The sequence below is a fragment of the Rhineura floridana genome, chromosome 2 (genome assembly GCF_030035675.1).
Source record: "Rhineura floridana isolate rRhiFlo1 chromosome 2, rRhiFlo1.hap2, whole genome shotgun sequence".
NCBI lineage: Eukaryota > Metazoa > Chordata > Lepidosauria > Squamata > Rhineuridae > Rhineura > Rhineura floridana.
Genome location: NC_084481.1, coordinates 58357990 through 58371545, shown reverse-complemented (window position 1 = coordinate 58371545; position 13556 = coordinate 58357990). Strand labels below are relative to the sequence as shown.

The 13556-nt window shown below is 42.8% G+C and overlaps 1 long non-coding RNA gene across 3 annotated transcripts in view; it reads left to right on the top strand.

Moving 5' to 3' along the window:
- The first annotated feature begins 10919 nt into the window (after positions 1 to 10919).
- LOC133378150 (uncharacterized) overlaps positions 10920 to 13556 on the top strand; it is a 164028-nt gene continuing 161391 nt past the window's right edge. For all 3 annotated transcript variants that reach the window (XR_009760876.1, XR_009760877.1, XR_009760878.1), the window contains exon 1: positions 10920 to 11080. This is a non-coding gene — a long non-coding RNA (uncharacterized LOC133378150). The remainder of the gene's footprint in view (positions 11081 to 13556) is intronic.

Genomic DNA, 13556 nt, shown 5'->3' with positions numbered 1-13556 from the left:
CTGGCACGTAATTGTCTGTGCCAGAGATAATCGTGATGTACTCCTCGCTAGGGCCATGACGAGTGCCGATGACTGCTGGACATATCACCGATTAATTCGATCCACTATGGCCATTAATATTGTTCCTCAACGTAGGCTCCAAGGAAGAAAACCAAGGCGTAAAATGAAAATCCACGCCCTTCATGATCCTATAAAGTGAGCCTGCTTTCAAACAACTCTCAAGAAACATCTACCTACAGAACTCCCTGAAAACGTTGAGGAACACTGGATTAAACTGAAGACTTCCATTATTGCAGCATGTGAACAAACTATTGGATACCAAACTAAGAAACTTCAGGACTGGTTTGATGAGAATGATAGTGAGATTGAACATATCATTGACAAGAAAAGGAAAGCCTTCCAGATATGGCAAAAAGACATTAACTGTGCTGCTAAGAAAAAAATCTATGCCAGTGCAAAGGCTGAGGTCCAAAGAAGAATTAGAGAACTTAAGAACGCCTGGTGGATAAAGAAAGCTCAAGAAATCCAGCATTTTGCAGATGCTCATGATGCACGGGGCTTTTTTAATGCCACAAAGGCCATCTACGGACCAACAAATTACAGTACAAATCCCTTACGCTCAATAGATGGACCAAACTTCTAAAGGACAAAGAGTCTATTGCACTGCGTTGGAAAGAGCATTACCACAACCTCCTTAATTGTAACTCTTATGTGGCTGGTGAGGTCTTCTCGCAAATCCCACAACAACAAATTAGAGATGAGCTTGCAGTATCCCCTAATTTGGATGAAGTCAGTAAAGCCATTAATCAAATGAAGAATAACAAAGTTAGTGGACCTGATGGGATTCTTGCTGAAGTCTTTAAAGAAGGTGGGCCTGAACTTACACAACAACTTCATAAGCTCATCAAAAAAATTTGGATGAGGGAGGAGATCCCGAAACACTCTAGGGATGCCATAATTGTCACTCTTTTCAAGAAGGGTGATAGAACAGATTGTGGGAACTATCGAGGTATCTCTCTTCTTGCTACTGCAGGTAAAATCCTTGCAAGGATCCTCGCAAATCGCCTCCTACCTATCTCAGAAGACATCCTCCCTGAATCCCAAAATGGTTTCCGTCCTTCCAGGAGGACAGTGGACATGATCTTCACTGCATGACAGCTTCAAGAAAAATGCAGGGAGCAAAACCGACCTCTGTATATGGAGATTATTGATCTGACTAACACCTTTGATACTGTAAATCAACTGCTCTCTTTTGAAAATTGGATGCCCTGATAAATTTGTGAATATTTTGCGACTCCTCCATGACAACATGACGGTGACAATTTTGGATGACAATGGCTCTCAAAGTGATCCATTCAAAGTGGGATCAGGCATCAAACAGGGATGTGTCATTGCTCCGACCTCATTTGCTATTTTCATTGCCATGATTCTACACCTTGTTGAGGGGAAACTTCCCACTGGCATTGAAATCACATATTGAACAGATGGAAAGCTTTTTAATCTCAGTAGGCTAAAAGCAAAAACTAAGGTAATGACAACCTCCATCATAGAACTTCAATATGCTGATGATAATGTAGTCTCTGCACATTCAGAGGAAGATCTTCAAACTATCCTAAATGTCTTTGCAGAAGCATATGAAAAGCTTGGCCTCTCACTTAACATCAAAAACCCTGAAGTGCTTCATCAGCAAGTGTGAACCAATCCCTCTGTAGCACCATTGATCCAGCTTAATGGTGTGATGCTGGAGAATGTCGACCACTTTTCTTATCTTGGCAGCCCTCTCTCTGTAAAAGCTGACATCGACGCTGAAATTCATCATCGTCTGAGCTCTGCGAGTGCCTCATTCTCCTGAATGAAGCGTAGAGTGTTCGAGGATCGGGATATTCGCAGGGAGACCAAAATGCTTATTTACAAAGTCATTGTACTACCGACCTTACTGTATGCCTGTGAAACATGAATCATTTATAAACGCCACTCCCAACTTCTTGAAAGATTCCACCAACACTGCCTCCAGAAAATTCTGCAAATTACTTGGAAAGACAGACTGACAAATGTTAGCATTTTGGAAGAAGCAAAGACTATCAGTGTTGAAACAATGATCCTTCAACATCAACTTCACTGGACCAGCCATGTTGTTTGAATGCCATCACTGTCTTCCAAAGCAGCTACTTTACTCCCAACTTAAGGATGGAAAATGGAATATCGGTGGACAGCAAAAAAGGTTTAAAGATGTTCTCAAAGCTAATCTAAAAAAATGTAACATGAGCATCGAGAACTGGGAAGTCTTGGCCCATGAGCGTCCCAATTGGAGGTCGGCCATTATCAAAGGTGCTATGGACTTTGAAGAAGTACGAGTACAGGGCGAAAGGGACAAACGAGCTAAGCAGAAGGCACGTCAAGCAAATCCTCATTGTGACCATCTTTAATCTGGAAACCTATGTCCTCACTGTGGGAGGCTGTGTGGATCCAGACTTGGCCTCCACAGTCACTTATGGACCCACTGTTAAAGACCTTACACTGGAAGACAATCTTACTCGGCCACGAGTGATCGCCAATGAAAGATGCTGCTTTAGCACATCTTTGACTCTCTTGTCATCCCAGAGTCCAACCACCTTCCTAGATGGCCTCCTGCTTTAAATGTGTTTGAAGATTTTTTGTGTTTGGTTTTTATGTTTTTAGCAATGTGCTCCTCAAATTCTTTTTTAGCATGCCTTATTGTCTTCTGGCATTTTTTTTTTTACCAGAGTTAGTGTTCTTTTTTATTCTTCTTGTTCAGACAAGACTTCCATGTTTTGAAGGCAGCTTTCTTGCCTCTCATAGCTTCTTTGACTCTGCTTGTTAACCATGCTGGCCCTAGTGGCATGATATGCAGTATACACTCTAGTTAAGCTTTTAATATTGTGGTTTTAAACAACTCCTAAGCATTTTGGAGTGATTTGACCCTCTTGACTTTGCCATTCAACTTTCTTTTTACCAATCCCCTCATTTTTGGGAAGTTTTCTCTTTTGGTTAAAGGTGACCGTGTGCAATTGGCTATTTAAATACATGTCTAATTTTATAGCACTATGGCTGCTGCTCCCAATCAATTTGACAACACTTACATCTCACACCAGGTCCTGAGTGACTCTTAGGATTAAGTCCAGGGTCGCCACCCCTCTGCTCGGTTCCATGACCAACTGTTCTAGGGCACATTTAGGGTATCTAGAATTTGTATCTCTTTGTTGTGACTGGAACACATAGGTAGCCAGTCTATGACCTTTAAAAGGGCTGCATGTTGAGGAAGACATTGATTCAACAGAGTTGCTGACTGACCTCAAGAGTTTGTTTGTTTTGGTTATATAATCCACCTCAAGAAAAAAGTGCAGCTTTGGCAGCCCTTCAACTTATTCATAAGTGTAATATTCAAGATATTTACCCTGATTTATGTGTGATACTTCACCATATCGGTCACTGTTGTATCTGGTGAGAGGTCATTTTTCGAAGTTGAAACCGATGAAAAAAATGATCTGTGCTGTTTTGTGTCATAAAAATGCCTGGTAGTATTAGCACTGATTTCAGCTGAACATAATATTGGGAGAGGTTTGGATCACAGTGATTTGATTGAGGACTTTGCTTCCAAGATGGCTTGAAAAAGTTAATTTCATTAAAAAGGGTAATAGAGAATTGAGTCTTATTTTTTAATCACTATACCTTTATTTATTCATGAACTGGCTATCACAATTCACAATATTCCCCTCCTATTATGATATCATACAATAGATTTTTTTTGGGGTGTGTGGAAAGCTGTTTCTATTTTATTTTATTGGGGTGCAAAGCTGTTTCTTCTTACATATGAGCATCACAAATGGAGGTCACAGCTTGTTTCTTTTTGTTTATGACTTCCATTCATGTATTTACAGTTTAGTGTTTATATCATGTATAGTATTAAGTAATCTCTACTCCAGTTGCAATATAAATTGACCACAATGCATGCATTACAATACATCTATCCATGCTTTCATTGCAGCTTCATTTATAGAATTAAGTGAAGAGTCATGCCTGCCTTTCTTTCATACCCTTAAAAGGCCCCAAATGACTCTCTTGTCCAAGGCCCCCAAACCTCCAGGGCCACCACTGGTCCTGGACATCCAAGTGAGCCTTGTTTTTGTTTTTTGTTTTGCAAGGTAAAACGACATGTTAACTTTGGCAAACACATACTAGTGGGTAAACATTAATGTGGAGTGGGTGTGTTTTCAGGGTGTGGTGGATGTGCTTAACCTATCAATAGGACTTGGGCCCTGTTTATTTTCACCCTTTTTTAAAGCCAGTCACAGTATCGCTATAGGTATCCAACGATACTTAAGTCCCATTGTTTGGTATTCAACACTAGTCCTATTCAGAGAAGACCCACTGAAGTTAATAGACACGACTATCTTAGGTTCCAGAAGTTTAATGGGTCTACTCTGACTAACATTAGATATCACCCATAATTTGTTCTGTAGTCATCTCAGCATTGTAGCTTTCTTCATGGGAGTGTTTATCGTGTAGCTTTTAATCAATTGGATAATTCTAAGTCTGACTATTGGCAAGACAAACAAGCCAGGAAGAGCTAAGCCCCCCTATCTCACCCTCACGACCAGGGCCGGCTCCAAAGGACGGCCAGGTGGGGCCCTGGGTGAGGGCCACAGTGGCCCCTGAAGGGCCCCTCATTATGGTGGGGGAGTAGTGCTCCCCTTCTGTGGCAGGCTCCCTGCTGTGGATTGCGGGGAGGGAGCTGCCCGCACGCACACCGGCCTGCCCATGCCCGCTTACTCTCTGCCCATGCCTGCCCCCTCACTAGCTTGCCCTCTACCCACTCACCCTCTGCCCCTGTCCACTTGCTTGGCCTCCCCTGCCCCCCCTCGCTCACCTGCCATCCCGCCCCCTTGCTCACCTTCCCCCCTCTCACCCTCCCCTGCCCCCCGCTTGCTTGCCTCCCCCCACCCCCTGCTTGCTCGCCTCCCCCCACCCCCTGCTTGCTCACCCCCTGCCCCCTGCTTGCTTGCCCCCTGCTCACTTGCCCATCATCCCACCCCCACCCACTCACTCCCCACTCACTCACCCACTCACTCACCCATCCACTGTCCCACCCCCTGCCCACTCACCTGCCTGATCTCCTGTTCCTTCGCCAGCCTGGTAGGTAGGTATGTAGGTGGGGCGTGTGTGTGTGTGTGCGCCAGGGCCCAGGGCAGGCTGGTGCCCAAGGGCCCCAGCATGTCTGGGGCCAGCCCTGCTCAGGACTCTCCCTAGGTCACACATTCTTCCCAGCCATATGCCCTGCTGGCCCTTTGTTGTACCCTCCTTGAGTGCTTAGGTGGAACTCTGATAATGGATGGAGGATAGAGAGGGGTGTGTGTGTGTGTGTAGAAAATAGCCTACTGTAGAAAGGTGACATTGACTTCTTTGCCTCGAGCTCCACCCACTGGCATACGGCCCCCCAGAAGGGAATGCAGCCTTCAGGATAAAAAAGATTCCCCACTCCTTATATAAAATCTCCAGGATAGTCCTAAAACATCCCAGTGTCCAAACAGTTTAACAGGAGAGACCGGCTTTTCCTGATATTCATTAACAGAATGCAAGTATTTAGATATGGAGACCTGTTTGTGCACTGAAAATGGAGGGAAAGACACAGTGAGTAAGTCAGTGCCAGACTGCTTGCTGACATTTACTTAAAGTAATATAAAGGTAAACACACAAAGACGTTATTCCTTGTGAAATTTGGAAATGAGCTTGGCGATAAATATATCTTGTACCCCTTGGCTCTGCTGTATCCTTCCGTGTGCTGTGGATCTTCTTCTGGTTGCAGTTATTTTTAATAACCCAGATCCTGAAATAGGTCTAGCCATCTATGTTTACACAGGTAAAGCAACTAGAGGCGTTTCACTGTTGAGGAGGCTGCTCAGTGATAGATACTGGTAATGAAAGCCATCCCATCAAAAACAGATATGAACTGAATCAGGCATATCAAGCATAACAGATTAAAATTATTCAGGAGAGTTGGACTTGGCTGGAGAAATTTGGAGAACTGTCAATTTTGAATGATGTCTATGTTTCAGTTCTGATACTGTTTTGGAAAGTGTGAATTAGGTAGGTTTGCCTTTAAATGCAAAATGAATCAAATTTCTCCCCCATCCATATTCCCAGATAAGTGACTATAGGATTAGACTCTAAGAGGTGGAAATGATGTCAAAAGTGGTTCATCTGCTTTCTACATGATGCAATATAATTCTGGGAAGTTCACTTGAAAGCCTCAGAGAAATAAGAAAGTCCCAGTATAAATGGGATTTTAAAATTAGCTACATTTGATGGCTCCAGGCAATCATCTCCATAACTGAGGCGTCATAACATTTAAAGCACTATTTAAACAGTCATGGTTTTAGCAAAATAATCCTGGGAAATGTAGTTTGTTAAGGGTTTTGAGAATTGTTAGGAGACTCCTATTCCCTTCTCAGAGCTACAATTCTCAGAGTTCCCTGAGAAGAGGGATTGATTGTTGAACAGTCTGAGAATTGTAGTTCTGTGAGTGTGATCAGGGTCTCATAAAACTCCACACCCGTAACAAACTACATTTCCTAGTGGTATGATACTGGTTTAAATGTATAGTGTAGATGTAGCCTGAAACTTCTGTAAATCCTCCAGAGAAGCCCAACATCTGTTTTCCCATTATGGTGCCCCACATTTCCAGGATTAATATTTAGTAATATCCCATTTGAGTAAAGGACCATAGCTCTGTGGCAAACCACGTGCTTCATGTACAGGAGGCCTCAGGTTCAATCCCTGCTGCCTCTAGTTTTTTTTTTTTTTAAAGGACCAGGTAGCAGGAAATGTAAAGACCTCTGCTTGACACCTTGGAAAACTGTTGACAGTCAAAGTAACCAATACTGGGCAATGGCTTGCCCTGACCCATAAGGCTGGACCCTGTTTTATGTGTTTGAATCCTCTGAATTTGTTTTGTTTGCTTTTATGTGCTTTTATACTACTGCTTTACTGATATTAGGCCATGCTTTTTGTTTTTGTTTTTGTGATATATTGTTTGTGTGTTTAGACTGTTCACCGCTTAGAGGGTGTTGAAACATTAAGTGGCTTATAAATGCTTTAAATTAATTAATTAATTAAATGGGAGCTTCCTTGGTTCCTAATCATAAAGGTGTTCTGTTACATAAGCACATTTATGTGCATGCCATACAGTAGGGATGGAATCCTCTCCTTTTTTATGTTTCCTTTTTAAGTGTGGCCCCCTGGTGATTGTTAACAATCTAATTCCTTTCTCCTCCACTATCTTATCCTTTTTCTGATCTGATCTGATATTTTTTTTGTTTTGTTTTGCAGAGAACTATTGATATCATAATTGCTTTTTATTCATGACTCTCCTCCACTGGTATCGATCTTTATTCTGAACTCTGTAATGATTGCCTGTTTACATTTCTTTTCAAGTGCAGATTAGGCAGGTAATTGCCCATCATCAAGTTAGTGCTTCTGCTCCTTTCTATCAGTTTCCTAAGATATTCATTGAAAACCCTTACCCCTGCAATTAAATGAGGCTTGCATATTTTAAATTAGCTATGTAATGTAATAAACACTCACGCTATTGATTTCAAAGCTGATTAAAAAAGAGTAGAAAAAAGTGAATTGGAAAATAGGTGTGGACAGTTGTGACTTCTAAATCCTCTCCACACAGATAGAGAATATTAGAAATAACAGATAATCCAACAGCAAATTTGATTAATGTGGAAACGGAGCCCATCACTACCGTACACTTCCTTCTTCCCACAGCAGCTCTAATTTTATTTTCACTGTAAGATGGGAAACAAAGCTGTTTGGTTGGCATGAAGGCTTTTCCTGAAACTGGGAAAGCTGTCTTGAGCACATTTATCCTTGTTGCAAAAGCAGGTGATACTGAGGGAAGAAGAGCTAGTGTTTGACACTGTCCCTCTCCTTGAAAACTGTTGCCCTAGTGCAGCTTACTGTGGGCAAAAATACTGCTGCCAGTGGCAGAGTATTTCAAGGGCAAATCTGTGGGCAATCAGAGGCTTATGCAAATCTCTAAGCCAGTGGTCTTTTTATTTAGTTATTTATTCCTCATAAGCAATGCCCAAGGCGGCTAACATTTGTTTGTATGTATGCATGGTGCTTTACAGAGTTCAAGAGGACAGATCCGTGCCCAGAGGAACTTCTAATCTAAAACTCAACATAGAGGAAACAAGAGAGGAAAGGGAGGTGGGGATAAACAGAGAAGCAATATGCTGTTACCGGTGCTTCGGAACAGTTACAGGCCGAGCTGACACCAGCAACAGATACAAAGAATCATTCAAAAGTGGAATAATATAAAACATGGAAAGGGCTGCAAGCACCTGTGAGGCAACTTGGTCTCTTTTAATGTGGCAGGTCTTGCACGACCTCTTTTTATTTATAGTGATTTCTTTCTAGGTTGTGTTGTTGTGTTTGTTGTTTTAATGGGTTTGCTACAATTGGTTTTAATCTTATTGTTGTAAATTGCTTTGGGTAGTTAGTCGCTTTGGGAAAGTGACTAATTAATAATAATGATGATGATGATAATGATAATAACAATAACGGGCAATAGCTTTTCCTTCAGAATGTTTCCAATCTGTTCCGAAAATTGCTAAAATAATCACTGCTGTGTGACCAAGTGCTGTACTGCTGTCAGCTTAAGCCAGGAAGGATGGTACAGTGCTCTGCTTATCTCTTCCCTTGTCAGTTTTGGCCCCATTTCCCATGCCATCCAGATTAGATTACTGGAATGCATTGTCATTATTAGGCAAAGTGAGGTGACAGCAAAAGCTGGGAAGCAGCAGCCATCTGGTAATTTTTCCTGGGCCCCCACTGTCACATGGTTGGAATGAACGGAAAACTCTCTGGATTCAAAGTACATTGTTGCATCATGATTCATGAGCCAACCTACTTTCCCAATCAGTCCAAACAAGACCTTCTGTTTAAAGCTCAGCATGAAAACCGCTATAATTTTGAAATCATTAGAAACAGTGGTGCTTTCACATGATCATTTGAATCCATGGCTGACATGGCTAGATTGAGGGTAACATAAGTAAAAGAAATAACTGCTTAGAAAGAAAGAATTACTTACTTTCTAAGCAGTTATCTCTTTCTCCCTTTCTCTCTCTGAATAGAGAGATTCTTTCTCTCTCTCTCTGGCTGTGTAGTAGTACCCACTCCAATTTACTCTGCATCCAATGAACTCCCACTGCTGGTTTGGGAAGCAGTGTACACACGGCATTAGCCACAATCCATATCTATCATGTATCTATCCTGTTGTTTCCTATGATATACTGCATTTTGATGCATTTTCTCCCAAGCCAGTTTCAATCTGAATTGAGAAGAAAGAACCACCTAGCTGTGTTGTAAGTTGGGAATGTGTACATAGCCTCTCATAGGTGTGTGTGTTCTCTGCCAGAGACCTTTTTGGTGGATAGCTATAATTCAGTGAAAGAATGTGCTGCAATTTATAATAAAGTCATGCTGCAGGTGCTTTCTGGTCTGGTGTAGTGATTGCTTTGTATGAAACTGTGGAAGAAGGAAGATGAGAACTAAGTCACATAAGACGAAAATACCAGAGAAATTAAATCATTCACTGGTGAGGCTCCTACCATAAGAGAGATGAGGTGCTGGCTGTAGTGTTATTCACACATGCCTTGGGTTTTCCTATGCTTGTTGTGACTAAGGGCTTATCCAAATGGAGCGGGATAATCCACGGTTTCCATATTCGGTTTGTCATCTGATCGTCCTCACTTTGCCTTTTAGTTCGCTCTTTCCCAATTAAAAAAAAATGTTTTTTTGCACCCGCACATGCAGCGCTAAGACCCCTACATTCTTTTCACTTTTTCCAAGCTCCGCCTCTAAAACCTCCCCCTATCAACCAATTGGTCAGCAAAAAAATGATGTATGCTCCTCTCCCCCGTTGCAATGAAGCACAATATGCCTGTAAAGGAGTTCTCGCCTCCGAAGGAAAGGCTGCTGGTCGGTTTCATGCCCGCCTTGTTTGTATTTGCGATATTATGCTTAAATGAATGTATGCTTTTCAGCCTTTATTGATATTTAAGGAGATACACATGCTGGCAATTGCACATATTTCTCCAAAAAAGCAAGAAATGTGTCACCCCCCCTTCTTCCTTTCCTTCCCACGGAGAATGAAATTGACAAAGCTTTCCGGAGCAGACGTGAAACCGACCAGCAGCCCTTTTCTTGTTTGTATTTGCAATATTACACTTAAACAAATGTATGCTTTTCTGATTTGAAGCAAAAACCCCAGTAAGTACAATGAAATTGACAAAGCTTTCCGGAGGCAGGCTGAAACCGAGCACCCCCTTTTCTCGCTTGCTGTGCATTGCAGATCTCACCCAGAGCGGCCACCCAGTTTGCAGGCTGGCAAAAATAATGCATCTGCGCAGTAGTTGCAGACCCCCCCCAACACCCCACCATTGTGATGATTGGTTCAATTTTCCTGGGCTTATTCTCATGCGCAAAAGTGCAGATACGTGATTGGCTGGAATGAGGAGAAGGGGCAAGGGGAAATGCCCAAGAACCACCCATCAGCTGTAAAGTCCGCGGTATTGCATCCTAACTTCTGAAGGCACAGCGGATGATTCCCGATTTTAAACAGCAAATCGCATTTTTGCCGGTTGTCAGCTCTGCACTGAGACAGCAGTGCAGGCGGGGGCTGGAAATTCCTGGGTATTTACCAGGGCGGGAAAGTCCTTAGCTGGCAGCTTGGTCGTAAATCTGCCAGGCTAACGAGGATGAAGCGTGATAAGGGCAAGGCCCTTTCCAAGCTTACATGCCAAGCCAGAAGTCCAGAAGCAAGGTCAGTAAAGGTCTGGGTTCAATTGCCAAGGGGTCAGTCCAAGATAAGCTTCAGGGAATCTGGAAACACACGAAGCCACGTCTGACATTGTAGTCAGCAACAAGCTGAAGCCAAGGTTTGTCTTTTAAGGAGCAGGTTTGTCAGCAGGTGTGAGCCATCAGCATTTTGGCCTTAAGTGGACAGGCCTGCCTCTCTTCTGCCTGACCTTCTGTTGTCTACGTTCTACAGGTGAGGGGGGAGTATCCTGTTCACTGTCTGCGTCTGGCTGAAGGGCTTCAGCTGTGTCTGGGGTGCTCTGCAGCTGAGGGGGAGAAGGAGCTGGGTTCTCAGGAGTTTCCTCCGTTTCTCCTTCTGGGTCTGCTGCTTCTGGGTCTGCTGCTGTTACTCCCGAGTCATCCTCGTCTGATGAGTCCTCCGACGGGGCCATGACACCAGTATTGCAAGGAGCAGATTTAACCCACGAAAATGTATAACAGTGCAAGATGTCATTTGGATGACCAAAAAATAATGAACACACATAGCAGGCGTGTCACACATTTTGCAGTCATCTGGATGAGCCCTGAATGAGACTACTAAAGAAGTGTGCGTGCGTAGCTGAACAAGGCAGCAATCCTGAAGTCATGCCAGGTCTGGGAAGATTATCACATCTCAGGCTGTACAGGGTATATTGGGACAGCCACATTTTAGCAAAAGTTGAATAGGGTAGTTTGCTTGCATATGTAGGCACAGGTGACAATATCAGCAGTGTCTCTGTAAAGAGTGTGCTGCTGTTTTGCTAGAAGATTGATTGCATGGAAAGGCTTAACCTTTTGGGCTTCTCTAAATTGTCCGTGTTGATTTACTCTAATTTAGTACCCTCTGAATTTTAGACCCGCTATCCAAAATGTACAGTGCACCCCAAACATCTCTCCCCACAGTGCTTTAATATGCTCTTGGCTTCTATTTAGACATCCATGTTATGTTTGCTCATATAATTGCTACTAGACTTTATGTTAATGGTTTGAACTTTATCTGTTCTCAAACACTGCAGATAATTTCTCTGCTCAGTGAGGTATGGCTTGTGATTAATAAAGGGATATTAACTCCTACAGAGTTCCCCATCAGCCGCTTGGATTATGAACAGTTCACTCAAAACATACAACTCTCATATTACTAAAACTAAGCAGAAGGAAATCTAAAACCAGTTCCAAAGCACACACTTCTACACAATTATTCCAGAAATTGGGCTCAACAATTTGATTTTGCTCACGCTATTCTCTTTATGGAGGGGTGATATACACATAAATATACATTGATTTGCCATCATTTTATTAGTCAAGATTTTATTTCTGATTTGCAACTGGATATACACATTTCTCTGTAGAAAAGCATTGCGTTTGAGGTTATGTGAGGAAATCCTCTCTCTGTGCTCTGCTCATTACTCAGAAGTGCAAGCCATTACCACATGTGTGAAGCAGCCTGAGGTCTCTTTGGTTTCATCCTGATATCACTAGGACTTCTAGAGTCATGCAATTTGTTAATATCTCCTCCAGATGCTGTGCTGCAAAAGCAATAAAATACAGTAGGGCCCCACTCATATGGTGGGTTACGTTCCGTACCCCCGTCGAAAAGCAAAAACCGCTGAAAAACGGAACTCATTGAATAGAATGGTGTGCGATGCCCAAAAACCGCTGTAAAAGCGGAACAAGAGCCATATGAGTGGGGCTTCAGTCTAATTGCGTCTAATTGAGACCGCCGCATTAGCGAAGTGCCGTAAAGCGGGGCCCTACTTTATAGAGAATCACCAAGTTGAATGTTCTTTATCTATCCAGTCTACTCATGATGCTGTGCCTGGACTTAAGTAGATTCTTCCCACTTTTGTCTGTTTCCTTTCTAGGCAATGTAAGGGCAGATTCTGATGGCCATGGGTTTCTGCTAGCACTAGTTGAATGTTAGCTGCACAGCTGCACTTTTAATCTGGAGTCTGGACCATGTGCATATCATGCATAGACGCCAGTGGAGGGCAGTTTTTTTGTAGACTGACTCTAAGCACACAGCTTTTTCACATAGTTGTAGCCTAGGGCCTGTAACACAAAAGAGTCTTGGGCATGGAACTATTCTTCTCATCTTCTGCCAGTTTTCTCCTTCTCGTCACCCCTGAGCCTTTCTTCAGAAGTCAACCCATTATTTATTTATTTATTTATTAAACTTATATACCGCCCCATAGCTGAAGCTCTCTGGGCGGTGCACAAGACTAACATCAAAATACAATAAACACATATTAACAATTTAAACACATTAAAAGATTTAAAAATTTTAAAAGATAAAACAATTCCAACACATACTAAAAACATATTAAAATGCCTGGGCAAAGAGGAAAGTTTTAACCTGGCGCCGGAAGGATAGAAGTGTTGGCGCCAGGCATATCTCCTCAGGGAGATTGTTCCATAAGTCAGGGGCCACCACTGAAAAAGCCCTTTTTCTTGTTGCCACCCTCCGAGCTTCCCTATGAGTAGGCACTTGGAGGAGGGTCTTTGATGTTGAGCGTAGTGTACGGGTAGGTTCATATCGGGGGAGGCGTTCCATCAGGTATTGTGGTCCTGTGCCGTGTAAGGCTTTGTAGGTTAGAACCAGCACTTTGAACCGGGCCCGGAAACATATAGGCAGCCAATGCAAGCGGACCAGAATCGGTGTTATATGTTCGGACCGTCTGGTCCCCGTTAAC